The sequence below is a fragment of the Puntigrus tetrazona genome, chromosome 8, assembly GCF_018831695.1.
Source record: "Puntigrus tetrazona isolate hp1 chromosome 8, ASM1883169v1, whole genome shotgun sequence".
NCBI classification, from domain to species: Eukaryota; Metazoa; Chordata; class Actinopteri; order Cypriniformes; family Cyprinidae; genus Puntigrus; species Puntigrus tetrazona.
In genome coordinates, this window is record NC_056706.1 from 11,038,129 (window position 1) to 11,065,897 (window position 27,769).

At 38.7% G+C, this 27,769-nt stretch overlaps 1 pseudogene; it reads right to left on the bottom strand.

The window, feature by feature from the left end:
- The window catches only part of LOC122350695, a 34,950-nt pseudogene extending 7,573 nt beyond the window's left edge, over positions 1-27,377 (bottom strand).
- Positions 27,378-27,769: the final 392 nt, after the last annotated feature.

The window sequence follows — 27,769 nt, forward strand, 5'->3', positions numbered from 1 at the left end:
GCCTGTGTTGGCCACTCGCGGTGGCAGGTTTTGTATACCGTCGTGAACAGCGGAGCGGTCCATGGCGTGGGTGCAGTACTTTAGCTAGAGTGGTCCGGCTGTTAAGGCGGTGGGAGTGTATTAGCATCTACGGCGGGAGCGGTCCACGGCGGGTGCAGTGCTCCTGCTTGTGTTGGCCACTCGCGTGGCAGGTTTGTAGGGTCGCCTTCACGGCGCGGGAGTGGTCCATGGCGGTGGGTGCGATGTTCTGCTTGAGCTGGCTACTGCAGTGGCGAATTTTGTATATGGTTGTTTGCTGCGGAGCGGTCCACGGCGGTGGATGCGATGTTCTGCTTGGCATTGCCACTCCTGTGGCAGATTTTGTATACGAACGCCTATAGCGGAGTGGTCCATGATGGTGGGTGCGATGCTTCTGCTTGAGCTAGCTACTGCAGTGGCGAATTTTGTATATGGTCGTTTGCTGCGGGAGCGTCCACGGCGTGGTGGATGCGATGTTCTGCTTGGCATTGCCACTCCTGTGGCAGATTTTGTATACGAACGCCTATAGCGGAGCTGACCAGGCGGTGGGTGCAATGTTCCTGCTTGGTATGTCCACTGTGGTGGCAGATTTTGAATATGGCTGTTTATAGCGGAGCCGTCCAGGCGGTGGGTGCGATGTTCTGCTTGGTGTGGCCGCTGGCGGTATGGATTTTGTATTTGGTCGATACAGCGAGAGCTGGCTGCCAGTAGGAGTGATGACGTGCCTTGGGGGTGATTTCGCGGGGTGGTAGGTTTGGAGTTCTGTTGGGACTGGTTAGGGTCTGGAGGGCTTTTTGATGAGTGACTGGTCTGAACGAATGTAGCTTTTGTATGCGTTAGAAGACCAGCGGCCGAGGGTTTGGATTTGCTGTTGGGAGAGACCTTTTCTGCTGCAGTGGTGGCTGCCCTATTCTGAAGGAATGTGTGGAGAAATTTTTTGATGGGATTCGGAGTAAGATAGGACTGATTTGAGGTGCTTTTGGAACCAGAATCGAGATACGGGGTGGTTGGAATCATCTGTGAACAGAGGGTCGAGTGGAGTTTTAGTTTGGGATTTCCTGTATTGGAGGAAAGCTAGAAGTGTTTGAAGGAAAAGTAGGAGTTTGGAGGTTAAAATATATATGAAATGCCCATTTTGGTCTGGTCCGTTTACTTTGTTTGATGAAAAGGATACGGTTTCGTGGTCTACGATAGATAGGTCGGAAATAGTGGGGTGAATATTTGGGTTTAATCTGAGTTGACTGTAAATTCTGAACATCTGAGGAAACCGAAAAGGCCAGAATGAACATTGCATCGAGAGTGCGAGAGCAGTATGGATAGAAGAGTAGCCTCTGCGGAGGGTGGATATGCATTTTGAGAGAATTTCGAGGTGATGGGCATCCTGAGTCGGATCGAGGATGCCTTCTTTGGATGCCCTTGATTAAAAGTGAAGTCTGAGCATTGGTTATTTGAGGTGAGGCGATGCCGTGGATGAGTTTATGGAAAACTGGATACACCACTCAAGTAGCCCTTAATAGAACTGACTTGCAGGTTTTTTGAGGTGTTAAGAGAAAGGAGATGAAAGAAGTGATGGATAGCAGGGAAAATCAGGGAATTGGAGGTTATACTTTGCCTGGAAAGATTTAAAGCATTTCCAAGCTGTCAGGTAAGATTGCAGGGTTCTGTGAGAAACTGCTTGTAGGATTGAGTCGAGGAGGCTTGAGGAGGGACCTCAAAGGATGGTTCGCTGGGATATTAGTTTAGAAAAGAGAAGCACCTGGGTTGCATAGGGTTCCGCTTCTGGTGCCAGCATCCTGGATTTCTAAAAGGATCTGTGCTTTGATGGAATTGGGGACGGGTGGGTCAATGTATGCATTTGAGGGCATAGGAAGAGGGTTAGCAGTGGATACTGAGAAAGGGTGGTGGGCGGCGGAGAGTTGGCGGGGGGGCAACTCAAGTGGAGCTACTTGTGGGGGTGGGCTGGAGTCGCATGGCTATGGCAGGGGATCTAGGGGAAAGAGGAAAAGATAGGGAGGTAAAGAAGAATAGGTGTGTGAAGATGGTGGGGGTCTTGAACCTGGGTTCAGACTGGTAGCAGAAAATAGGGAGGAGGAGGAGGAATAGGAGGTGGTACGGCTGGGATCGCCAGTGGAGGCATCTGTGTGCCTGTGCTGGCACCTATGGCTGGCTGGGCTGTGGGGAACAGAAATGGACGAGTTAGGTCCTGGAGGAATAGGAGAAACTTGAGGCTGGTAAATAACGGACAGTGGATTGGGGGCTGGTTGCCAGGCATGGTCGGGAGAGACTTGGGCAGAGTACTGTTGGTGTGGGTTCAACTGATCCAATGAACAGAGTGGGTACAGGCTAGGCTGATGGCTTGTGGGGCTGGAGCCGTGGTGCTTGCTGCGTGGGTTGTTTGCTGAAACTGGAGGAAGAGCTGCTGGTGTTTGGGTCCTGGGCTTTGCTAGCAGTAGCTGGGAGCTTCTGCCGCTCCTGGTGGGCGGAGGCTTAATACGGTGCAGATGCTGACTTCTCGGTCTTCCCCGGGAGAATTACGGCTTCTTCTAGTTGTTTTCTTTTGGCTGGAGGAGAAATGTTTCAAGTAAGCGCCTGTTTGATAAGTCGAGTACAGCGAGAGAAGCTCGGCTTGTTAGCGCGGGCGGGAGAACGGAATGTTCGCCATGCAGTGCTTGACGCAAAGTCGAATTGTCCATTTTGTTCGCGGATGGAGCGGAAGAAAAGGCTGCACGTAGGGAGAAGCTGTGGAAGCTTGAGGACGCCTGGCAGGTGGAGGCGAACGTGATCTTAATCGCGCTGGCGAAAGGATAGTCACCGCGTTAGTTTTCTGCCTCTGCGAAGCCGCCATCGCTTTAAAGTTCCGGCGGGCGTTAGCGTGCTTGCTCAGCGGAGTCGTGGAGGCTCGTGTCCTCGATTTGCGTAGGTTTCTGCGCGATTGGTCTTGTTCGACATGCTGGATACCATGCTCGGAAACGAGATATCGAGGTAAGAAGTTTGTGCGAATTTATAGTAGGCTTCTCTTGCTCTGCTGGATAATTGCGTGATTAGGAAACGCAGAAGCCAGCCAGCGCATTATCAGTAACGCAAAGCCTCCTCGAAATTTGTTTATAGCTAAACATCATTTGCGTGTCACTTTCCATTTTCTTCTCGATTCTTTTGTTGTCACACCACAGGACACAGTCCAATTTTTTATTTGTCAACTACATATATGTATTATTTTATATATATATATATATATATATGGATGCTATAACTCAATACTATTTTAGCAAAACCTCAACAATGTTAGCGAAGTTACTATTGCCTAATATTTAACTCAGCAGAACTTGCAACAATATTATATATTTAAAAGCCATAAAAACATATGATATGGTTAACAATCTAAAGATTATGCAGTAATACTAGTCATATGATTCACCAGCAATCAGGCCATTCTTTTAATTCTACCATTTTCCTTTTCAAAGGTGATCATTTTCAAGTCATTTATCACCAAACAGAACTGCAATTCAGTTAATGTTATGATGTCCAACTCAGTTAGGCCTTCAAAGACGCAAGTTGCAATTCTATTGATGCTACTGATGGCAACCGAAATGATACAATTATTATGGTTTTTGAAAAACACAGAGAGTCATATATGAAAAAATAATTCTACAGTCTCCTCTACTAGTGTTAGACTATGCGGTTATGAACTGTCAGTTTGGTGCAACTGATATTTTGCGCCCACGTAGCCTTTATGAAGATCATAAGAAATAAAGGAGGATTATTTGAACAGCACTTTAGAGATTAAGGGAAACCTCATGCTGGCCTTTAGATATAATGACACTGCTGTCGTCAGTCCAGATTGACTTCATTTTGCTAATCATTCCTGTGGTTAATGAGGCCATGACATTTGATTGGAGGTTGACCTTTGTGCTGAAATATAATTCGACATGCATGGATGTATGTAAGTTTCATTCAGGAGTCGTGAAATTGTCTCGCTGTATTACTCACCATGAATCTAATTTTATGGGAGTCTTTATTGTTAATATCTTTTGCAGCTAATGTAATCTATGACATGCTAATGTGCAAAACTTGTGAAGATGAATAACTTCACAGTACTGCAGATCTGTAGTGTAGAATTAGGGATTAAAATGTCTTTTCTGCGTGTTTGGTTTTAGGGTCATGCAGTCCATCTTTTATTATGTCTGGTGTCGAAACCACGATTTTGTGTAAACTTAATTGTGCGTGAAACTTTTGCCCACTTTGTACACTGTAACAGATCTCGTGCACCGCCATACACAGATAGTGTCAAGCAATTAATTTGTAGAAAGTGTCAAGACACTTCCCTTTGCACAGATTTATGGAGCACAATAGTTGATCTACCCAGAGGACTTCACACTGAATGGATGACTAGCCTAATGCTGTGCAATACCAAACACAGAGGACAGATTGCAGCCTAATGGCAAACATGAGAGCTAATGCCAATCATCATCCTTCTAGTACAGAGAGAATAGTACAATCTCCCCAGGATTCACAAATACTACTGATGGATACTGAGGTTGCCATATGTAGGCTACTCTGTCATGCAGTACCAAGGCCTGGATTATGCAATGGAGCCAAAGATGATAAATGTAACAGCAAAAGTGCATTAAAACCATCTTGCTGCCTCCGTGCCCAGTCAGTTACTGACTAAACAAGCGTATGAAAACTGGTTTCAGGCTTCTGGGGCTCCAGAACATCAAGAAAGATTTAGAGATGATTACGATGCCTATTTCTCAGTAGGAACCGAGTGTTGAAAAAATATGCACTATACAAAATATTTAAAACGGCAAAGGATGCAGAAAGGAAGCTATTCTGTCTTCAAAACTGGCCAACTGAAATCAACTGGCCGTTTAGAATTTAAATGTGATTTAGTGATGGATCATGTGACAGTGAAGACTGGACTTTTTTTTGACTTGCAGAGATTGTTTATGACAAAAATATCAATGTGCGCTAACACAATAAATACTGTATAATTTCTGATTTAATGAAGACTTTAAATAAACTCAGCCTTGATTTGTAATTTGAGACATTTCAAAACTTTAAAAATCATACTATATTTATGTACAGCGCTATTTTTCTGTCAGCTTACTAAACTTCTAGCCACAAAAATCCAAAGTGACTCCAGTGATCTCCAATTTCACAAAACTTTTCACAAAACTTTCAATCACAACACTAGCAGCGATTGTGTTATTTTCAACATTTTTTGCCTATTTTCTATAATTATACAGCAGCTGAGGTTTTTTTGTAGCAAAAATTATGACTAAGCCAATATTTTAACCAAAAAAAAAAAAACCTAGCTAGATGCACGCTCTTGGCCCTTCGACAATTCAACCACCTTCTATGCTGTAAATTGTTCGAGCAGTTGTGTGCCAATTACAGCTTCGTGAGTATTTTTCCACCCTCAGTTTTTGAAAGAACCCACACAGTGTGTTTGATGCGCTTCATTGTGGTTAAAGACTCCAAAGACCTCTGTGCCATGTTCATAAATGACCTTAAACTGCCCCTAAAAATATCTCTTTGTGTTTCACCGCTCTGAATTTTAAATACATGATCAAACATAAGCTGATTAAGTATCTTACATGGATTAGAAAACAAAAGCTAAATGAAGAAACCGCCAGCCATTCAGATTTATGCCCTACCTGGTGTGTCCTCAAAAGGTTTCGTGGTTTGGCAGTCACTCTGGAGTTGCTTGGCTGTGTGGTGCTTTGCCTCTTAGGATGTGCGGTTGTAATCACCGCACACGTCCTTTGGGGCTGCGGTGGTAGTGCTACACAGGAACTGTGGTGGTGGAAGGGGCTAAAGAGGTGACGTATGCGTTCAGGGTCATTTTGCCTCCTCCTCCAGCCCCTCGCCGGCCCTGTGAGGCCCCAGTCAATAAATCCTGCCACTGTGGTGGTCCTCCTCCTAGGAGTCATAGCTGCCCCTTTCAGCTGCCTCCCTGAGCGAGATAAATGCAGATTTAAATCAGATTTACTCCTCTCTCTGGCGATGCAACCGACTTTCCTTTGTCGGAGGGGCACTCCGCGCAAAGTTGCCGTGTTTGGAGCGACCTGCGGTTTTTCCGCCCCCACAGTTTGGCACCCCCCAGCGCCCCGTGATTGCCCAGCGATGTCAAGGGAGGCGGAACGCCACGATGAAAGACACCCAGAGTCCTCAAGTGCTGGCCGCGAAAGTGTGTCCCGAGTGGGCAATGTGCGTGCTGCCGGCCGGGCACTGATCTGGGCAGTAGTTTGAGGGTGAGCCCTTGGCCTGCTGGTGCACACAGAGACAGATCCATTGTGAGATGGACAAGGATGAAGAGGATCCACATTCTACATCCCAGCATTCCCCCAGGTCTCCAAGCAACCATGGAACTGAAGAGCAGAGAAAGAGAGAGAGAGACACATTAGAGAATCTTAATCGGTGGGTCTTTTAGACATCACAGAGGGAATATGCAGGTTTGACAAAATTATACAACTTCTTTACATTAAAGTCTGTCTTATTAGATCTTTCAAGGACTGACTACAGTGTATTGGGCTTTACTGCACTCTTTGTAATGTCCTTATTTCCAACACCATTTTCCAGTCTAGCGACATTTTCGCTCTCAGGCTTCGCGTTCTGCTCTGTGACTCACTAAGTTTTCATAAATTGAACTCAATATTAATTAGATGTGATTCCTTTAACAGCTAGATGCTAAAAGCACACTTCAATGTTGTTTTCAAAGACATTTACTTTCAGTCTTAGCCTGCACTCTTCAATTACTTTGCTTTGTAAACAAACGTTCCTCTGACTGAATTGGTCTCATGGCGCTAACAACGTAAAGATTCTAGGTTTATACACACTAATAAAACGTATTGCTTGAATGAACTGCATATTGCTTTGGATAGAAGTCTGCCAGCGATACAATGTTGGGCTACAGATAAAATATACGCTTATGCTTATAAAAACTAATTTATTTTATATTGTGAATAATTTCTGAAATTAAGTAAAAATATAATTGAAATTCCTTCAAATGTAATATTTAAAACTATTCAGATTGTGTTGCTTCATTGTACTTTCTTCTTTGTCTTTCAGAAATCCAGTTTTCAACATTTGAAGTGGATCAAAAAGTTAATAAAAGCTGTCCTAAGACAAGTACGCATTTTGGTTTTAGACCAACATTGATGAAAGGTTTTGATCCACTTTCAAATGTTGACTAGCATAGCAGAAATCAAATTTGGTGCTTTAAATGATAATAATAATAAAAACAATATCACATTTCAAGATTTTCATTATTATGACAGCCCTAAAAAGCATTTTGTAAAATAATTTATCCAAATTTTTCATAGACACCCTAGCACTCCCTTGTGGTCCCCTGGGGGTCCTTGAAACCACTTTGAAGACTCTCTAATGAAATAAAAACTTCTCAAACCACAAAAATGTCCAACTTCCACTGTAATGGCTTCTTGAAGGCTGCTGGGTTTTTTTTTTTTTTCAATTTCAGGACCTCAAACACATTGAAATGAGCTGTCATACTCCTATCTATAAGCCAAGAATCTGTATTGATCCAGACAGAAAAGAGTCTCATCATGCATAACTGTAATCTTTTTCTGGCCTTCGATAATATTGGTTACGGTCAAAGGCTAATTTAGAGAGATTAAATAGCCCACACATGGCCACACATACTATCAGTGGCCTTTATGTTGCAGTGAGATGACGATTTTCTAGAATTGTCTGACCCACTGATGAACCATCATGTCTGAAGTCCAACACAAAGTGCAAAATACAGTCATGCTTGAACATTATATACTATAAAGCTTGAATTGAAAAAGAATATAAATTCTCGCTTCATCTAAAAGAGCACTTTCCATTTACCTATGCTTAAGAGCTTGTTCAGATGCCGCTTGGCCTGTTCATGAATAAGATGTATTAATACAAGCACAGCACGAGGGCCTCGCCTCAGTTCCCCTCTCTTCTAGCTTCTCTTTACATTTTCTCTCACTTTCCATTGAAAAAAAAAAAAAAAAAAAACATACTTGTGGGATCTGGTCTGACTGAACTGGGTCAGGACCTTTGGGTTGGCCACTCATCTGAGAGATTTTACCTCACTATAAGGTCCTTCAATCCCATTGGCTGGGCCCCTGGGGCCTGACTCACACTCCTGTGCTAATGTGTTCCATTAGAATGTAATTCCTGTCAGAACATCATTGTATTTACTTTAAGAGATGTATCGAACCGATGTTGTGCTATTAATGATCACCCGTCTGCTGGCTTTTGATGAAATTAGGTGGCTACATTTGTGAATTCAAGGAGGCTGCTGTGATATTAATGAGGGGCTAAATTATAGGTCGCACAAGACAGGGTGTGAATGAGATCGAGGACGGCTTTGCATGAACAACCTTCCCTGCTCTTTACTTATAACGATCAGCTACGATTCGGTCACTTCAGCATGGCATGTAACGCATTTAGATTCTGCATTGTAATTCAACGCGCTGCCTACAAAGCAAAGGTCTTGTTTATATTCATATTTTTATAGTAACCAATTTGGATTCATAGACTACAGGCACTTTCAGGGTTCGAAATTAGCTCTTTTGACACTTAAGATGACACAGGCAAACCTCTTCCAATTACTTGCCATTCATATGAATGTTTCTAAATTTGAGGTGTCAATCTTGATGACTGATTTAATTGCATTATGCATATAAACATATCCTGTCTTACCAAGTCATGTTAAAGTTCTTGAAGATACTGGCCTGCTGGTGAATAACAGTATTATGTTTTATTTATTCATTGAATTTGCATTCTGCACATGTTTGAAGAGACACTGAAAATGAGTAAATAAATGTAAAACAAAAAAAAAATAAATAAATAAATGAATGCAATAAATTAACACTGCAAGGGACAAAGACAGGAATAAAGTGGATGAATAAAGAATACTTTCCTTTGAATATTCATTAGGCTAATGCTCGCTATGTTTGCAAGCTACATAAGATTTGTGCTTAGTTGCTTAGATTTAACAGCAGCACAAATATAGACTCAGTGGAATATATAATTTCTTTTCCCATCCATATTCATGATAATGGGAGGAAATATATTTTTATTTAATATATGAAAGCGCTAAAAGAACGCGTTTCCTGACACAAGCAAGTTAAGAGAAGCAGCCCGGGAGTTCCTAAAAAGTTAAATGGAAAATATGCTATCAGAAAAAGCCTGAAAGAAAATGATAAGACCATCTCCTTTTTCCATCTCTCTCATATCCGCTCTGTTAAAAGTAAAGGGAATAACATTATAAACACTGACTGAACTGATCATGAGTTTCACTAAAGTCCCTTAAGGGCCGTCTTCAGCTACTTCTAGTCACGTGCTGCAAAATAGTCTCCAAGCTTACATTTCAAAAACATGTAATAGATTGCCAATAAAATCTGCCAAAATGGTTTGAGAAATATGATGGTTTAGGCCCATTCAGGCTAAAAATACGCACACGCACAAAATCAGCGAGTCTTGGGGTGGATAAGGTACGAAGAGGATTTCAAACTGCGGGTCACGACCCACTTGTGGGTCACAGAGCGGGACGAGGTGGGTCGCACTAAATCACTTAGCTGCAGCTAAATTTGTTAAAACTTGCCTAGGTGGGTCGTGGAATGGAAAAGTTTGGGAACCCCTGCTCTGTAGCACCACTGCCATACAAAGAACATATTAACCTCTGTATACTTTTATAAAGGTTATCTAACTCCTAAGTCTCTTAGTTTAAGCGGAGAAAAGAATACAAATTTCATTAAAATACTGTGTGTTTCTAAAGATAACACGGTTCTTAACCTTTTTACCCTAAGGCCCTGCTATAAGGAAATATCCCGAGGCCCCACAAAGGACTTTTACCTCAGAAAAGTGATACAAAACAGCTTTTGCCATTGTATTAAATGAGCTTCTACTTATGGTTCTACACAGCACCACTATTAATAATAGGTGCTATGTAGCATTTAAAGTGGTTGCCCTATAATTACAAGCCAATGACCCACCTTTAGTGATATTTAGCACAACTGTATTAGCACAAATCACAGAATCACACAGAATTTGAAATTATTGAAGCACTTTTTCTCCAGAGCACTGAAAGTAAAGGTTATAGACACTTCTTATTTGATGATGCAATGAATTATGAGTAAATAACACCATAAAAAGGGTTTATTGACCATTACACAGAGACAAGAGCACACTCTTTTGACCACTTGAACTTTCCCTTTGCTTTTTTCCTTTCTCTCTTCTACTCTATGCTAATATGTATTCAATATGTAGCTCAGTCTGTCCCCATTTACTGCCCCCTCAGGACTAAATGTCATTACTAACATATCACGCTGTACAACAAATAATACCGACAAAGCTACATAAATATTACATAATTCCACAGGGTAGGCAGATCCGACACTAGACATTAACATTTAAAGGAACAGCTCACTAAAAAAATATACTCACCATCAGGCCATCCAAGATGTAGATGAGTTTGTTTCTACATCAAAACAGATTTTGACCAAATATATCGCAAATTTTCATCTTTATGATCACATGCTCCAGCATGATTTGCAATGATCCAAAGAGCATCTTAAGCTCTAAAACATCTGTCTGATCAATGTTAAATTTGATTAGAAACCAAGAAATAGTGCATACCCTTTATATATTTCTGTACCTTTTAATACCATATTATAGATTTTTAAAGTCTAAATTAAATTTGGAGTGTCATATTTTCAATAAGACTGAAGTTTACTGAATGAATAGCAAATAATAATGGTCTAAATACTCAGGCAAGCCCAGTATATATCAGAGGGATTATGGTAAGCACTGTCCCAGGTTACTATTAATGAGATGGGAGGTTTTGATAGATGAGCATATGGCTGGTGGAAAATTCAGGAACATCCAGTACTAGTTGCTCAGCTGTCTTCACATCCGATGAGTGAATTTCTTCACACAAGACAATCAAGTGCCGTGATCTTATTCGTTCCATTACGAATCATCACACATACTCTCTAGACACATGATTTAAAACTTGAGAAACCCGACCAGAATGGTTTCTGACGGCAAGCCAAATGCTCACTGACATATGACTCATGGCCGATTTTTCAGCTGGAATTACACTTCAGAGAAGTGTTGCAAATAAATATGGATTCCATGCCTGCATTTTGGATAAGCGCGCAGCTTATATCTGAGCTCCAGTCTGATCCTCATACAAGCCGGCTGAATCCTTGGATCAGTTACTTGGTTTATCCTGAGCAGAGTGAAAATAATAAATAAATGTAATTGAACAGGTAGAATTATCTGTATTTGCAAATTTTCCACGCTAATCTATTTTATAATATAACTGGCCTGTTGTAATTGTGAAATCAAAATGGCTAACATACAATGCCATAAGATATTGCATATGTACATAAAACATCCACCTATTGTTTTATGTTACATGATTATAATTATGAAAAAATAATTAATATGGTAATCATTTTAGAATTCTGATTATAATACTGATATCCTGTCATAAATAATATTCATAAATGAGCTGGAAGGATTTCACATTACATATTTAGAGACTGGCAGTAATAAACAGGCAGCTGTTGTTCTCGCATTTGCCCATTAGCACATGAGTGTATAAGAGCACTGCATCAGGACATGCTTCCTGCTGGAACACTGGGATGTAAATGGCTGTTTCACATGGTCTGATCTATATGCTGCACTGTGTGTGTGTGTGTGTGTGTGTGTGTGTGTGTGTGTGTGAGAGAACCACTGTAGAGCTCAGCTGTGTGTGTGTGTGTGTGTTGTGACTGTGGGAGAGATATCTCCAACAGCCTTGCACTGACATTTCATATCCCTGCCACAGTGATGACAGAACATGACTCCTCTTCACACATACGCCTCTCAACACAAATACACACACGCATAGACACATACAATGCCTCAGAGAGAGAAAGAGAGAAATAAAACACAATAAAAGAAAAAGGATCGTGAATGATTGATAAAATTGCAATGTATGCAAGTGAAATTTCTGAAACTTTCAAAACTTAAAAAAAAAAAAAAAAAAAGTATTCTATTGAAGAATATATTAATAATATTAATAATAAAAAATTATCCATAATTTGATTAATTACTGTTTTTATTAGATAAAAGAAAGAAAATTTAATTGAATAAAATATTAAGTAAATTAAATACAAAAATATAAATTCACCAGGCAAATAGAGCTTAGTTGGGAAAATAAAATAAAATTCAAATATGGCAAGCAAAAGTTGTAAATAAATAAATAAATAAATAAAATAAGTAAATGCCACATTAAATATGCCAGGCAAAAGTAAATATTTTAATAAAGTCAGTTTGTTAATAAAATAGATAAATTACAAAATAAAAAAGTAAGAAAATATTAAAAGCCAAAAGTTGTAAATAAAATAAAATAAAAGCTACATTAAATATGCCTGGCAAATAATGCTAATGTCTTAATAAAATTAATTAATTACCAAATCAAATAAAATATATTAATTACATAATACAATTGAATTAAATTTAATAACAAAATATTAAAAGTTACAAATTGTCAGTGGAAAGCAATTCAGGAAGGATCTCCAAGTAATTATACATATGTAGAAGCATCAGAAGCAGTCTGGAGAGATATGACAGGGGTGTCTATGTATGTGAGTGTGTAATGAGGCTTAGCCAGAGAAAAGGACAAATCCCTGCTCTCTCGTTGGGAGAGATGTGACGCCATTGCAAAGCCCTGCCATTAACTCACTATAGAAAAGATTTCACACATTAATCTGCTGACAGGTCTTAGGTAGTACAGCAAATCAGTGAGATTATCTTCACGGTTTTTCAAGACATGCCTGAGCTCTTCAGTGTAACATTGTTACTTCTCCAAACACAGATTTATGAATCAGCAAAAAGAAAAGGTGCAGTACCTGCAGAAGTAAGGTCCCAAAAGTACACCGGGATTACATCTACTTGAGTTGTTTCAGAGAGATGCTAGACAGTTGAGTTTGTCTGGAGCTGAGACACGAATCAAATGATCAACAGGTCTCTCTTCAGCACCTTGACAGCACCGCTGGATTCTGACTGCCAGTCACAACAGCACAACAGTGAGAAGAAAATGTCATGGGTGGGCAATCATCACAGTTCATAATGTCAATCGTGGCTCAGCAAAGATGCTATAAGAGTAGAGAAACAGCTTATCTGGGACTTATTTTGAGGCTGCTCTTTCCTTTTATCCAGGAAGTCAGTCTGAAGGAGCTGCAAAGTGTACCCTCAGTGTAACTTTCAAAACCTTGTAGTCACGGTCAACAACATAAGATTTACTACATAACCAAACTAACCTACCACATTCTGCTACTGTACTTACATCTTACCATGCTTTAGCTAAATGGCACCTGTTTCCTTAATCAACTCAATTCCGATCTACCCAATCAGAATTTAGGATCGGATAGGACATGGGTTCTGAGGTTTGGCCTTAAGAAAATTCATCAGCCTATAATTTTAAGGTTAGGTTTAAGTTTCGTGGTTATACTCCCCTTAAGTAGCTACTTTTTTGGTTTCTGTTTGTTTACTGTTCACTCTTCTTGATCTTCACTCTCTTCCTCTCAGTGAACTTCAACCCGATCTGTTCACACTATCTCAAGCTTCATTCAACAGCTGAAGACACTTCACATGCAAGCGCTATACCATAAACAAAAGAACTTCCTGTAAAAACAACTTTCTCTTCTTCTCTGCATTTCAGCCTGTAATATAATCTTCCACTTGTAACTTGGTACTGATGCCACTTATTACAACTCTGCTTGAAGTGCTCCTTATGTTCTTAAACGTAAGTTCTTTAGATAAAAGCATCTGCTAAATGAATAAAGTAATACAATATATAGCATAATATACACTATCATTCAAATGTTTTGAGGTCAATAAGAGGTTTTGAAGGCTCCAAGAAGCCTCCAATGCTAAGCAGTTTACCAAAATACAATAAATACAGTAATATTGTATTGTATTGTATTTTATTCCTGTTAGGACAAAGCTGACATTTTTTTCAGGACTTTGTGATTTATATAAAAAAAAATGAAATTAAGGATTTTATAAATCGTATAAATGTACTAATGGTAGTTCACTTCAACTGATTAAGTTATCGATGTCATACAAGACCTGCAAAAGGTGTTAGTTTAATTTCATCTTCTCATGCAGACGGTTAGCCCAGCAGAAGACACGTGTTTTCAAAAGAAAACAGAACCATAAGCCATCATGTGGTATTTTTACGGTGTGAGAGATTTCCGATAAGCATCATGCCGTGTGGCTCAAGAGAGTGTAAGTGTTAGGAGCAGAGAGGGTCAAACCGCCCACATCCTCTAAACGCTCAGCACTGTACTCACATGCAAACAAGTGCCAAACACACACACACACACACACACACACACTTCCTGTCCATTCAGCCCGCCTTTCCTGGGTTGTGTAGCGAGCATCTCCCTGAGCAAGTCTCCACGCTGCTTTTCACACACCTAAAATAGAACTCAACAGATACAAGAAACCTTTCATTTGCATCGCGTTAGAAGAAGCTCATGAATAGCTCGGTGAGGGTCCTTTGCTCTCTCTCTTTCTCTCCTCATGCATTTCTTGCTCCAGGGGCAACTCTACGTGATCAAACGTGCCTATTCATCTGACTGGATGGAACCGCCTATATGAGAAGCCAAAAAACAGATTTAAAGGAAGAAACATCATCGAGACACAGATATTTGTCTTTTTCAAATGCACTCTGATGGTAAACTGATGACTGACGACCTGATGCGTTAAACTCATCTCTCTCTTCTTTCATTACAGAATGAGACTTTAAAGTTTGCTTTTGGTGTCTCCTCTGGACTCGGACAGAAAAAAGGGTGGACTTTTTAGTGGCTGACGGGAATAATACTGACAATCGCATCTCCAAACAAAGTTGATGTGAATAGACCTATAAATATAATGAAAAATATGGGGTTTCTGTGGATTTATCAGAAAATGGAATGGACAGCCCACGCTGGCCCTCGCTTAGCCCGGATCACTGCGTACCTGTCTATATTACTGGCCTCTTTAATGCTCAGTGACTCAGTGTAATTCTAAATGACATGCATCAACGTTTGTTTTATTCTGGTCCTGAAACCACAGGCTATATCTGCTCTATTAATAATCTATGCTTTCAGCTCGGCTGCACTACTGAGGTCGGCTCATGTACGCAGGCACGGAGGGCGTGGGATTAAGACAGGAAACACACCGTCTCACCTGCACAGGACCTCACCTGTAACCCGCCTGAGATGCCCACAGGCTTTTCTGAGAGCGTGAGAGAGCACCAACTACCATCAAAAGAGAAAGGAAGATGCCTGTACCACTTCATGAATAGGGAAAAAAACCTACACTACCATTCAAAAGTTTTGAGATTGTTTTATTTTAAGTTTCAACAAAGACAGTAAGCATATTTTGTACATTAATAATAATAATAATAATAATAATAATAATATAGGCCTGCAAAACAATACAAAGTTGTTGTTGTTTACATTATGCATGTAAATATTTATAAAAAAATATGTTAGGTATATTTGTTATGTTTATTACATATATATTTCTATATAATAGAACTATAAGAATATGAATATATAATAGTATGTGCTTTATGTGTGTATTTTTATAAACATAATAAGTATACACAGTAAATATAAATATATAATGTAATCATTATTTTGAATTTGATTAATTCGCAATATAATATATATTTTATACTACATACATAATTTTTTTTATATAATGATTTTTTTACATAAATACATATTTTAAAAGCATTTAAACATTGATTAATTTATTAAAATAAAACAAATAAAAATTAAAGTAAAAATGTAAAATATGATTAAATCATTATAAATCTACATTTAAATCTAGACTTAATTTAAATACAGGCTACTGTACCACTGGACATGTATTTTGTTGCCCCAAAATAAATGTTGAAATATATTTTGGTATAATGGTTGAAACTAAGTATAATCTCCAAACATGTATATATTTTTATTAAGCTTCAATATTTAAAGTAGTATATTTACACTGTGTTCCAGATTGTTAGGCACGTTGAAATTCTGGTCATATTTTCTTTTCCACGAACATTTTACTAATCCCAAACAACACCAATCTTAATAACTACTATTGATTTTGTATTTAATCATATATAAGTGATATAAAATTGTCCAGAAATGCTGAAAGTTAAAACTCGTTATATTTAGATGTGCCAAATTATTAACAAGTTTTCTTTTTCCAGTCAGACTAAAAGTTCCTAGTTATAAAATGCCCATAAAAGGGTGCAATACTAATGCAATAATATAAATAGCAAAGTTAAGGAATGACCACTGGGTCCCACTGAGTCAGAAAAAACAGGTGGAGAAGAAAACACATGTAGACTGCAAAAGAATTGAGAATTAATGTCAAGAATTAGCTGAGAAAACATCAAGAACCATTTAGTCACCATCGCCATAATTTTTCAGAACTGCAACCTTCCTGGAGTCTCCACAACAATGTGTGTCAGGTTCTCATAGACTGAGAACTAGGGTTCAAAATCCTACAAAATGACCCTCACTTAATAAGAATAACATGCTAAAGTGGGAAATCCATCTAGACTTTTTTTCATAGGCGTTGTGGATAGATGAGTTGGGAGTGACTCTTTGAAGGAACAGCATCACATCCCTTGAACCACCTGCTTGAAGAATTTTTTAAGGCTTGAAGAAAGAACTTCTATGGCTGAATTGGACTCTTGTCGTGTCAGAAAGACTCTTTGATATTACTTTAGTCACTGTCTCTATGGTTACTGGTAAGGAATTGGGCTTTACTTCCGCACGCTCATACAGACAGAATTCTAAACATAGATGTAAGCTGCTGTGTGAACTAGACATTTTGAGAGTCACACTTTAAAGAAAATACGGTTGTCAATCCCAAATACAGCACTGACAACCGTATTCTGCTGCTGTGTGAACCCGGCCTTACTTGTGGCCATTCCTTAAATTATTCTATATTATTAACTTATTCTGCTATTATTGCATTATCACTCTTCTCATGGGCATTTAATGTTTTTTTTTTTTTGTTTTTTTTTACTTCTAGTCTGAGTTCAATATCTTTCTTGGCTCATTTTGTCTGAAAAAGAAAACATGGAGTTTTTTATTTTTAGCATTCCTTATATATAATTATATATTTATGTGGTTTCTGATTGGTAAAATGTTCTTGGAAGAAAATATGACCAGAATTTCAACTTGCCTAATAATTCAGAACACATTGTAAATATATATTTCAATTGATTTGCCAGCTACAGTTTTTTGTTGTTGTTGTTTGCTTGTTTGTTGGTATGGTTTGGGTATGACTTTTTTTTCATCTCAAGAATAAATTGAATAAATTAATTACATTTTGAAATATATTAAACCGGAAATGACTATTTTAAACATTTTACAGTATTACGTTTTTCAATATTGCTCATCAAATACTGTAAATGCAGCCTTGGAGTGCATAAGATTTCATTTAAAAGAATAAAAAATGTACCATCCTCCAGCCCCGATCTTTTAAACAGTTTTACAAAGATCAGCAAATCTCCAAAGCAACTGTGCATCTAAAGCCTTTTCACGTAGCTTTCTCTATCCGTTTCTTTGTCTTTATTGTACTAAAGAAACTACTTCTTTGTTTCTTTGAATCAAATGCTGGTCAGACTCCCAAATTCCACCCCAGAGAAAGAGAATAAGAGAGATAGCTAAAAAGGATTCGCAATAGATAAGAAACATTGACTTGTTCTTTTCACTGCCTTTAATAAGAGTTTGTACCTTAAGGCAGAGGCCCAGAATAATAATGGTTGGAGGAGAGAGGTCAGCGCAGCTGCACTTTAAAGCCTTAAGGTCGGTTCTGGCTCAAGCGCCTGAGCAAAACGCCTGTCCGGGAGCAAACAGCAAATTATGAGCAGGACTGGACTCCATTTTCTTCTGGCGCTGCCTGTGCACGCTCATGCCAAGATTAATCCTGCTGTCATTCTTCACGAGCCTCACACCACACACATATGGAGCAGTAAAGACAAGGCACTAATTAGTGCGACTGCACGAGAGAAGAAGTAGAGAGAGAGAGAGAGCTTCCTAAGCAGATCTGTAAGATGAGATTACTGACTCAGATCAACAAGCAAACATTGACAGACAAACCAATAAACCTAAAGAAAGATCAGTGAAGATGAGACGCATGAATGTGTGTGTGTGTGTGTGTGTGTGTGTGTGTGTAATGTGCCCTTATGCTAATGTGATTTATTGGTCAAAGTAATTTACGACTGCGGCATAGCAGAAAATTCATTAATACATAAATTGAGCACAGATGAGAGAGCATGCAACTCAGAAAGTAATCGTGTGAACAATACTCTGTGTTATGTTACCCAGTATGCTTTTCAGCTCTGACCTTCTGCACCAAAGCTCATTCACACAAGGAATCTTAACAATAACTATATTCTCGTGATCCGCACTCAATGCAAAATAAAGGTCTGTTTATTCTGAGCGTGTGGTTGAGTTATGCTGACTCACATTGTAAATGCTCAGACTCTTTAAAGAAGAATGAATTCTGATTGATGTAGATGTTTTAATATTATCCATCAACTGATGAAAACAGTTGTGAAAGTGATTCCAATGATATTGTTTTTCTGATATATTTGTGGTGTGAACGCTATTCTTTAAATGTAGAACATATTTTTATTAATTCTATCAATAAGTGCCTAAAATTAGTACATGCCATTTTTACTGGCTATTAAAGTGTATGCATATTATTTTATTGAAAAAATAAAATAAGACAATATTAAAGGAACTAATTTAAACTAATCAATTATTATTATTTAATCCAATAAAACATTAACAAATCAATATAAATATCACTATAATACTACTAAATGTTCATTAATTTTTTTAACAGTAAAACTGCAATATTAATATTTTGATTGCTGTTGTTGTTTTTATTAATTTATTAATTAATTTTATAAATTTTTGTTGATAACAAGTGAGCCTGATTTATTTAGGCCAGAAAAAAATAGATATACTTTAATTACACAATTATTATTCTTTTAGTAGATAAATTAATAATAGAATAGCAAACATTTTCCGCTGATAAAAGGTTTTCATATTACTTTAATATGGTACATTATTAAAAACAAAATTACTTATTGTAAATAAGGGTGTATACATAATATCATTAAAATAACTTCATGCTAGCAGATCTAAAGCATCTTTTGTGTAGCATACCAGAATCTGTCATCTGATGGATAAATGATTCATGTTGAGTATGCTGTATTACATAACTGTAGGAAAATGTAGTAAATAAAAGTGACTTACATTCCAAAAACAGCAAGAACTCGTGATGCACACAACGCAACGCCATACTGCATCCATGCATCCAGCTGAAAGCCTCAGATATACAAGCACTGAAGTCCTTAATAGGAGGAATGGATATCTGGAACGTTCTCCGTCCTTGTGTCTGGCAAGCTCTCAGGAAAGTGGTTAATGTTACCCACTCACGCCAACAAAATGTGACCACCGTCGTCTTTTCTTAGAGAGAGATTTGGTTTTGCCCACGCAAGGATGTTCAAATCTTCCTCATATTGAAGTCTTCAGTAGAAAATTAATTGGTTAACCAACATAAAGTCGCTTGATGGAATCACATTTCAGCAGAAAGCTCCCATTGAAGGCAATTATGGGACAGTGTGGAGAGGGCCACGGGGGGCTGGAAGCTTCACTGAAGCTGAATCTTGACTGAAATGCTGTCTGGTTTCAAGGTCACGACTCAAATCTCAGACTGGGCATCAAGTTTCAAAGGAGTGGGGATTCATTACAACATTTAGACTTTTAAAGGCTTAAAGCAGTATGAAAATCAGTAACCGCTGGATCAAAGCAAGTCAAGCTCCTACTGACCCCCCTGAGCAGGGATATTTTTACCTCAAAAGTGTCCGTCAGAGGACTCTGCATGCTTCTTGGCCAGCCTCTGGGCCAGACTCATCTATTTTCTCTCCATCACACTCCTCTACTGCTGCTATCTGCCAAACGCTATACCACTTTGTCATTACTGTTCATGTCCAATCAAATGTGATGTCAATCTAATCTCCATAGAGACATCATAAGCATCAACACAAGTTCTCTCTAATTCATTTTGACTTGCAATTCTGACTGAATTTCAGCAGAGTGTTTACTTTCACTGCGTTGGAAAAGTACTACTGTTTATAATGTTAATAATGTACAAATTTGATCCTTTATTTTAGTGCTAGGAGCTAGCATAAAATGTTAAATAAGCTATTGTTGTTTTGTATAAACCATGGTGCACTGTGATTGTAAAGTTTGAGAGTATGCAGTAGAAGAAAATATGATTTATGTAATTACAAATGACAGTAAAGACAATATTACAACATTTTTTTCTTTAAGAAAATTTTTAACGATTATATTTATTAGAGAATCCTGAAAAAATATGCACTATGGTTTCTCAAAAATATTAAGCAGTAAAAATATTTTCAATGTTTATAGTAATGAGAGTCATTATTAATTATTAATAATTAGCACCAAACCAGTATATTGTAGTTCATTTATGAAGCATCATGTGATACTGAAGACTGTAGTAACTGGCTGCTGGAAAATTCAGAATAAAAGTTTTTGTTTATATAATATATGTATGTGTGTGCTATGCATATTTATTATCGACATATGAATACACACATACAGATATATATATATATATATATATATATATATATATATATATATATATATATATATATATATATATATAAAAGTTACAAGATAGTATTTTTATGTTTTATATCTAAATATATTTAATATATAAACATATATAATAGAAAAAGTTATTAAATATTAAATATATTTCAACTGTACTACTATTATAGTAGCATACACAAAGGTATATTTTCCCCAACCTAATCAACATTTCATTTAATTATGAATCTCTTTCAATATGGTTTATACAGTAAATTTCACATGTCGTGTGCAGAGTGCAGTGATCCTACCAGATTTCCTCTGTTTACTATGTGTGTTGAATGTGAAAAGGATGGCTTTATTGGTATATCCGCACTTCTCTGTGTGCAAAGTCTCTGATCAGTGGAATGGCATATGCAAACAACCTTTTGCATAGCAGCTGATATGGACTCATAGATTCAGTGGCGCTGGAGCGCTGTAATTTCTATCTATTCTGTTAGTTCCTATACCAACAGAGGCCCATGTTTGGACTTATATGATATATTGCATTTCAGCACAAATTAATGCCTCACACGCTAAATAAACGATCCCTGCTTGACCTCAATAAGTCACAGTGTATGTAAAACATCCAGTTAGCTTCCAGAACTCTCTGTGGCAGCTTATGTGTCCCCTGGTGTCCATATTGCTGTCACGTTATAGTTAGGGGCAATTACACTGTCCAATGCTACATTTCTAAACTATCTGAGACTTGTAATTAGCATGTAAGCTAAAGTTCCTCTCTGCCTCGCTGCTCTGATGTGGCGTTATGGGAACCTCGAGCTGCAAGTCATTATCACAACCAAAAACACGGGACAAGAAACTCAAAACCGAGGGGGCTGAAGATAAAAGTTTTCACTTACTCGAACTAGAACTGGTTGATAGCTAAAAATTATTTCTTATTACTGCTTGGCTTTGCAAAAGTAAAAAAAAAATACACTACAAAACCGCTCGGCAAACTACTGTCGTAAAAACCCAACATTTGTATCATCAACCAAATTAATGTTCATTGAAGACTTTTCATATATTGAAATATTTTAGTACAATAAAAAAAGTAGAAGTCAAACATTGATGTAGTAACTCCCAAATAAATATTGTGTTCACATTGAAATTACTAAGACATAATTTGTTCTAGCTTTACCACTCCAGCCTTAATTCAAATTCTTACAATCAATCATAAATTATAAACTTTGAAATGCAACGTGAGTAGATTAAATATTATTCACATTTGAGGAAGATCCAGAGATGGATAATAAAATGAAGTTTCTGAGCCATTAGCAGCATGCCACCTCTGCTGCTAGCAGATTCACAAGAGCAGATTAGTGAAAAATTATGACATAATTTGATCGAATAAATTTAATGGTTTTCTTTCCTCTTGAGAGATGAATAATGGACTGATGCCACTCAGCATCTCCCCAGACAGCTGTTTGGCTGAATCGTGAAATGTCATATTTCTACATTCTGTTTACTCCCATTAAATCCAAAATGCCAAGACAATGCCCAGATCAGGGATCCAACAAATACTACAGCGAGCGCCAAACAGCAACCTGAGGAATGATCCAAATTTTAATCCAATAATTATGCTGATTGGCAGAATGAAGCCATTGAGCGGATTAAATTGGTTGAAATGAGATCGCCTCAAAGAATGTGAAGAATAAGGAAACGTGCAAAAACGGATTTTTAGGCTTATAAATTCGATTTGTGAAAGATATGAGGATTTGTTCTGAATATAAACACGCTTTTTTTCATATTCAGTGGTAAAGACTACAATATTTTCTAGATGTAATTTTACGCTTTGTCAAACAAATGTTCTGGGTGAAAATGAACGCTGATGCCCCCACTTAGTCATTTATACACAAATGATCCAGAAAAAACATCCAGTTCCTCATCAGGTTTTGTTGAGCCAAGGTAATTCTGTTCTTAAAGAAAACAAGGAACTGTTTGCTATCCTTTGTGTAATGGACAGTAACAGACTGTGTCCAATGCTGAAATTATATATATGTGTGTGTTATAGTAGGTCAAGTAAGCACAGCCAATGGCACTTTATCGCAGTAAACAACAACAAAAAGTGAACGAGCACACACACACAAAACACACACACACACATGACGCTCTCTCTCTCTCTAGTTGTGTCTAACAAATAACACTGCTGGGAGGAGAGGATCAGCTGTTAAGTATGAGCGAAAAGATCTGCATTGCATCTGTACTGCAGGGATCTTCCAAACTAAAAGTTTGCAGATAAAAGAGCCTCAACAGCCACAGCAAGTATTTAAAGACTCCATTACTAAAATCCTCAGCACAACTGTGTACACGACTCATTGAGGTCTGACAACAAAGCTATGCACGCATGCTGTAACATGCAAGCTTAAACAACAGTAACCTGACGCTTTCTTCTCATTACTAAACGTAGTGTTACAGATAATAGAGGCACTGACTTCTCTCAGGTCAACCCAGATGATCCTGACGCTTGGAGAAATCCTCAGAGTCCTTTTAAACTCATATAAAAGTGTTTACTGTTCATTTTCAAGAAATGTGTGGAAAAAGGAGAGAGGTGGAGAGACATGGCCCTGGAGGGCTAGCAGGCACTGTTGGTCTTGGGAAGCATGATCGGATAAATTTGAGGTTTATAGAAGCGGTATTGATTGAACAAAGGTGCTGGCATGAGTATGTGTGTGTGTGTGTGTGTGGTTCAGGTGTGCTACTCCTGCCCTGTTAGACAGGCAGTGCTGAGGGGTACAGGGTGATCTCGGCTGCCACGGCCACCAACACCTGGGACAAGTAACACTGCCTCAGCATTCTAAAAATCTGAAATGGGTTTACAGAATATCCATTCTTGGTTCCACAAAGAACTTCTCAGTGAATAGAAAGAAGGATTTTTGCTTCTGTGTAATTAACATTTTAATAATCTGAAGAGCCAATTTCACTCAGAACATTTGTGCAATGAATGTGAAAGCCTCCAAGTGAACTGTACATCCTTACATTTTGAAAAACTTTTTGCTGATTTGCAAAAAGCTGTCATCACCTAACACGATTATGTTTCAAAACATCAATATAAAGTTACCATTGCATCGTTTTTGTCAGCATATTTTAAATTCATTTAAATTATATATTAGCTTTGAGGCATTTTTCAAAATAACTAAAGCAGTATGCATCGTCAAATATTTATGATAAAATACAAAAATATTCAAATGTAGTATTTTACTTACAGTCAGCAAAAGAAGTGGAAACGTGTTCAAACATCTACTGAGCAAAGGTAAAGAACTTATACATAAACATAGTTTATAGGTAAAATAAGAATGTTTATGCTTTTTCTTTGACCATAATTCTAGACCAAAAGTAATGACTTCTGAATCATTCATGCATGTAAAAATCAGCTTATAAAATGAACAAAAAGTTGTAACCAGAAAGATATAATCATGTCTTTAAAGCTTTTTCCAGAAATAATATAAGACTTCTTCACTTTACAAAATGTCAGAAGTAAAAAATTGCTACATATTTTGTGGAAAAGTATGAACTGTTTAGTGACTATTTTTGGCATCCCCAAATTAGTAAGCAACAAGTATTTTATTCTCATTCTGCAAAATGTGATGTATGGCAGTGTTACAGACGCCAGTAGAGAACCCTTTATATTTAAGAGTGTGTTCATCGTGAAAGTCTGAATGTTGAATACGCTCTGTATAAATTGGTCTGGTCGGTCAAGATGCTATTGTGTGATATTTTCACTTGACTCTGACTGGAGGCTTTAAAGATTTGAATGTACATGCATACCAAACAATTTCGTGAAGAAGCAGAAGTTACATAAGCAGAATTTGCTAAGCTCTACTTTTTAAACATGGCGCTCGACTTTGTTTGTGCTTCTCTGAAGTAGTCTAAAACCTTCTCTAATGGCTATTCCTGGTTGGAAAACTTTTCCTTCAGACTTCCGCTTTTTTCTGGCCTTTAAAACTTCCTCCTGATTAAGATACTTCAGCTTTGGTACAGACATTTGTGCCATTAGCCGCGGTATGAAGTTGTTTCTGGCTTATTGAACTCCTCAAGACGCTTGTTACATAACAGTTTATGGGGGTGGGCGAACACAAACTGGCTCGGCCAAGTATATCAGACCATCGAGAGTGTCGAATGGGAGCAGAAGCGCTCCTCGACTAATCAACCAGGCATGCATTACAAAGCGGTGCAAGTGAGCTTTACATCATGCGAAAAAGTGGTATGAAAATGACAGAAGTGTTACAAGCTATTACACGCTACGGTGTACATGGTAATGAGGTAGTTGTGTGCTGCCATTGAAGACATTGACGGGCTGTACAGTGTGCGTACTTAAAGAACCTCATCTGACAGGGAGAAGGAGAAACACGTGAAAATATGATCAAATTCAAGTCGCTACAACGCTTGAAAAAAACGGAATTTACCCAACGGCTTGTGCCAAAGCAGAGACGAAAGCTGGCCTCTTTCCGTGACGGAGCTCGTGAATGAACCAGCTGCTGTTCAGGTCAGCACACGGGCTGATATTCCCACATTCCCGTTATCACTGTTTACTCCTAACGGGCTTCCGGTCGGTGAACTGGACACGGTGAGATACATGCCCAGTCTGTGTGTATATGAGGACCCATTCTGGCTGTTTTACGTGTGAGAGCGCCAGCATAATCCTGGGCAGGTACACTGGAGAATCAGGCCTCGAGAGAGAACGCTGGAGCCGTGGAGAGGACTTGATAACCTTGATGTGAAGATATTAAAGTAGTTGATGGAGCAATTAAAAGAGATGCAGCCAGAAATGATCTTCATCAAGGCTATTCAGCCTGCTCGCATATAGTGAGGCATTTTCCAAACTGCTAGCGGGAGATTCCCCGCTGTTCTGAATCCTGGCAGCAGAGCTACCTTAGACCTTTTGCTGAGGTAACAAAGCGTGTGCCTTATTGCCACTGTGTATTGTAAAACTAAAAAGAATGTAGATATACATAATGCATGGGCCATGCTAAATTGGGCAGTAGTTGTGAGGGGTGAGTTTTAGAATGCAGATCACCAGATATGAGAAAAATAATATCCCTCTGGTTTACCAGCAATTTCATACTTAATTTATCTAACACATTTAAACTTCAACAGCCATTGCTCGCAGTTTTGTTCGAATGCAGTGTTCCCTGCTGTAAATGAATCTCAGACTACCTAAACTTTCATTCTTATCTATGCTTTAAATCAAAGCGCACACAGACACAAATCCACTAAAAACAAGATGAGATGCATTTCATGCTACATTTGTCTCAGAACAGCAAAACGACAAGGGGCGATCTGAAAGAAGAAGGAGAAATTTTCTGTAAGCCCTAACCAACCAGGTTGCATTCTGTTGAATAACAACTCTGTCTGGTCTGACCAACTAGCAGTTAGTCAAGGGCCAATCAGCATTTCTTTTCCAGCTGATATTAGACCAGTCTGTGCTTTTAACCGACATAAAGTCATAAAGAAAACACTTTTGACTCTTAAGACAAGACAAGACTTCTTGACGGCTTTATAAAGCAAGAACACTTCTAAACAGAACATGCAACAACATAACTATGTAAAATGTGCACTTTATCACACGGGGACTATGGTAAGATAGTGCCTCTGGAGAACCTCTTCCAGAATGCAAGATGCTGCAGCATCCTACATCAGGTAGACAATGCACGATGATGCTCGCCTGGCTCCATCGCCATTCCCACCTTAAACATGCTCTTACATTGTGCCTCTCGGAACAGCTTTAAACAGATGTAACTCTGACGCATAGCTGTCAGATTCTTCACATTTTTAAATAACCGAACTTGTAGTTGCTCTCGGTTTTCATCTTTTTGCTGGGGGTCATAAGTAAGGAAACCAGAGTAATGAACATTTCGATGAACATTTCTTTATGGCTCTTATTCTCTAGCTGTTGTAGTTCTTCGGCAGAGTGTATTACTTAGCATTTGGCTGACTTTTTGTCCATAATGAATGTATAATAAAGATTTATGACACGCATCGTCCGCTTTGATCGAATCCTACTCTTGCTGTGCATGTACAGTAAGTGCTAAGAGCTCCTGTTAACTATAAATACATCCCTGGCCATTACGCTCTTCTGACTCTGACTCGACCCGGACTTTTCCACCGCGACACCACGTGAACCTTACGATCAAAATGTCATTCTGACAATAAGAGGGGTGATTCAGAAAATGGCATAAATGCCTCGACCGCACAGCAAATGTTGTTCTGTCATGGTGTACTGTGGTATGCGAGGGTGTTTGCTGATACTGACTCAATCTATGCGCGCCGAAGTCTTTGGTTGTCGCATCGCGGTTATTTGGCGACCTTCAGCGAGCGCCGCGCGAATGACTTCTTCGACCTCGATCTCGCAATCTTGTTAATTACGAGCCCCTCTAGTTATTCACACAAACCAGCATCACTTAAGACGTTTCTCGAATATCACCAGCGCAAAGACGTGAGGGTTTAAGTAAGACGTCACGTTCAAAACAAGTGAAGTGATAACGGCATCAAAGCTGCCGCACACAAACTCTTTTCGCAGATGACAGAATTTTGGCAAAGGGCGTTTAATGCATTTAGCCTTCAGCTGAGAGATCTTCAGAAAAGGATATTTATTACCTGCGTGTGACACACCGTTTCAGCCACATTTTTCCAGACAACAATTCCTGAATCAGTCCTCCTGGTATTCGTCCATTTATGCGTTCCAACAAACGTCGACGCCTCGAGCGCGATGGTCACCTTAAGTTAGACACCTTACTCCAAATGTTACGGATGCTAGCAGCATTCTAATGTTATATATCCCGAGAAACCGAAAGCTTGAAATAGCTCCACGTCTCTCCAGAGCGCACCAAACGAGGATCAAGAAATATTCACGAAAAAACAAGGACGCGTCTTGTCCCCTTTTTTTTTTTTAGTTGCTCGCTGTTTTTCTCCTCAGAAGTGCGCACGGATGCAGAGCGACCCAGCGGCAGCGTGGGCAGCTGGACGGTTCAGTCGCTTCTCAACAGCCGCCTTCTTTTACATCTCACAAGTTCGTCTCGATTATACTCCAC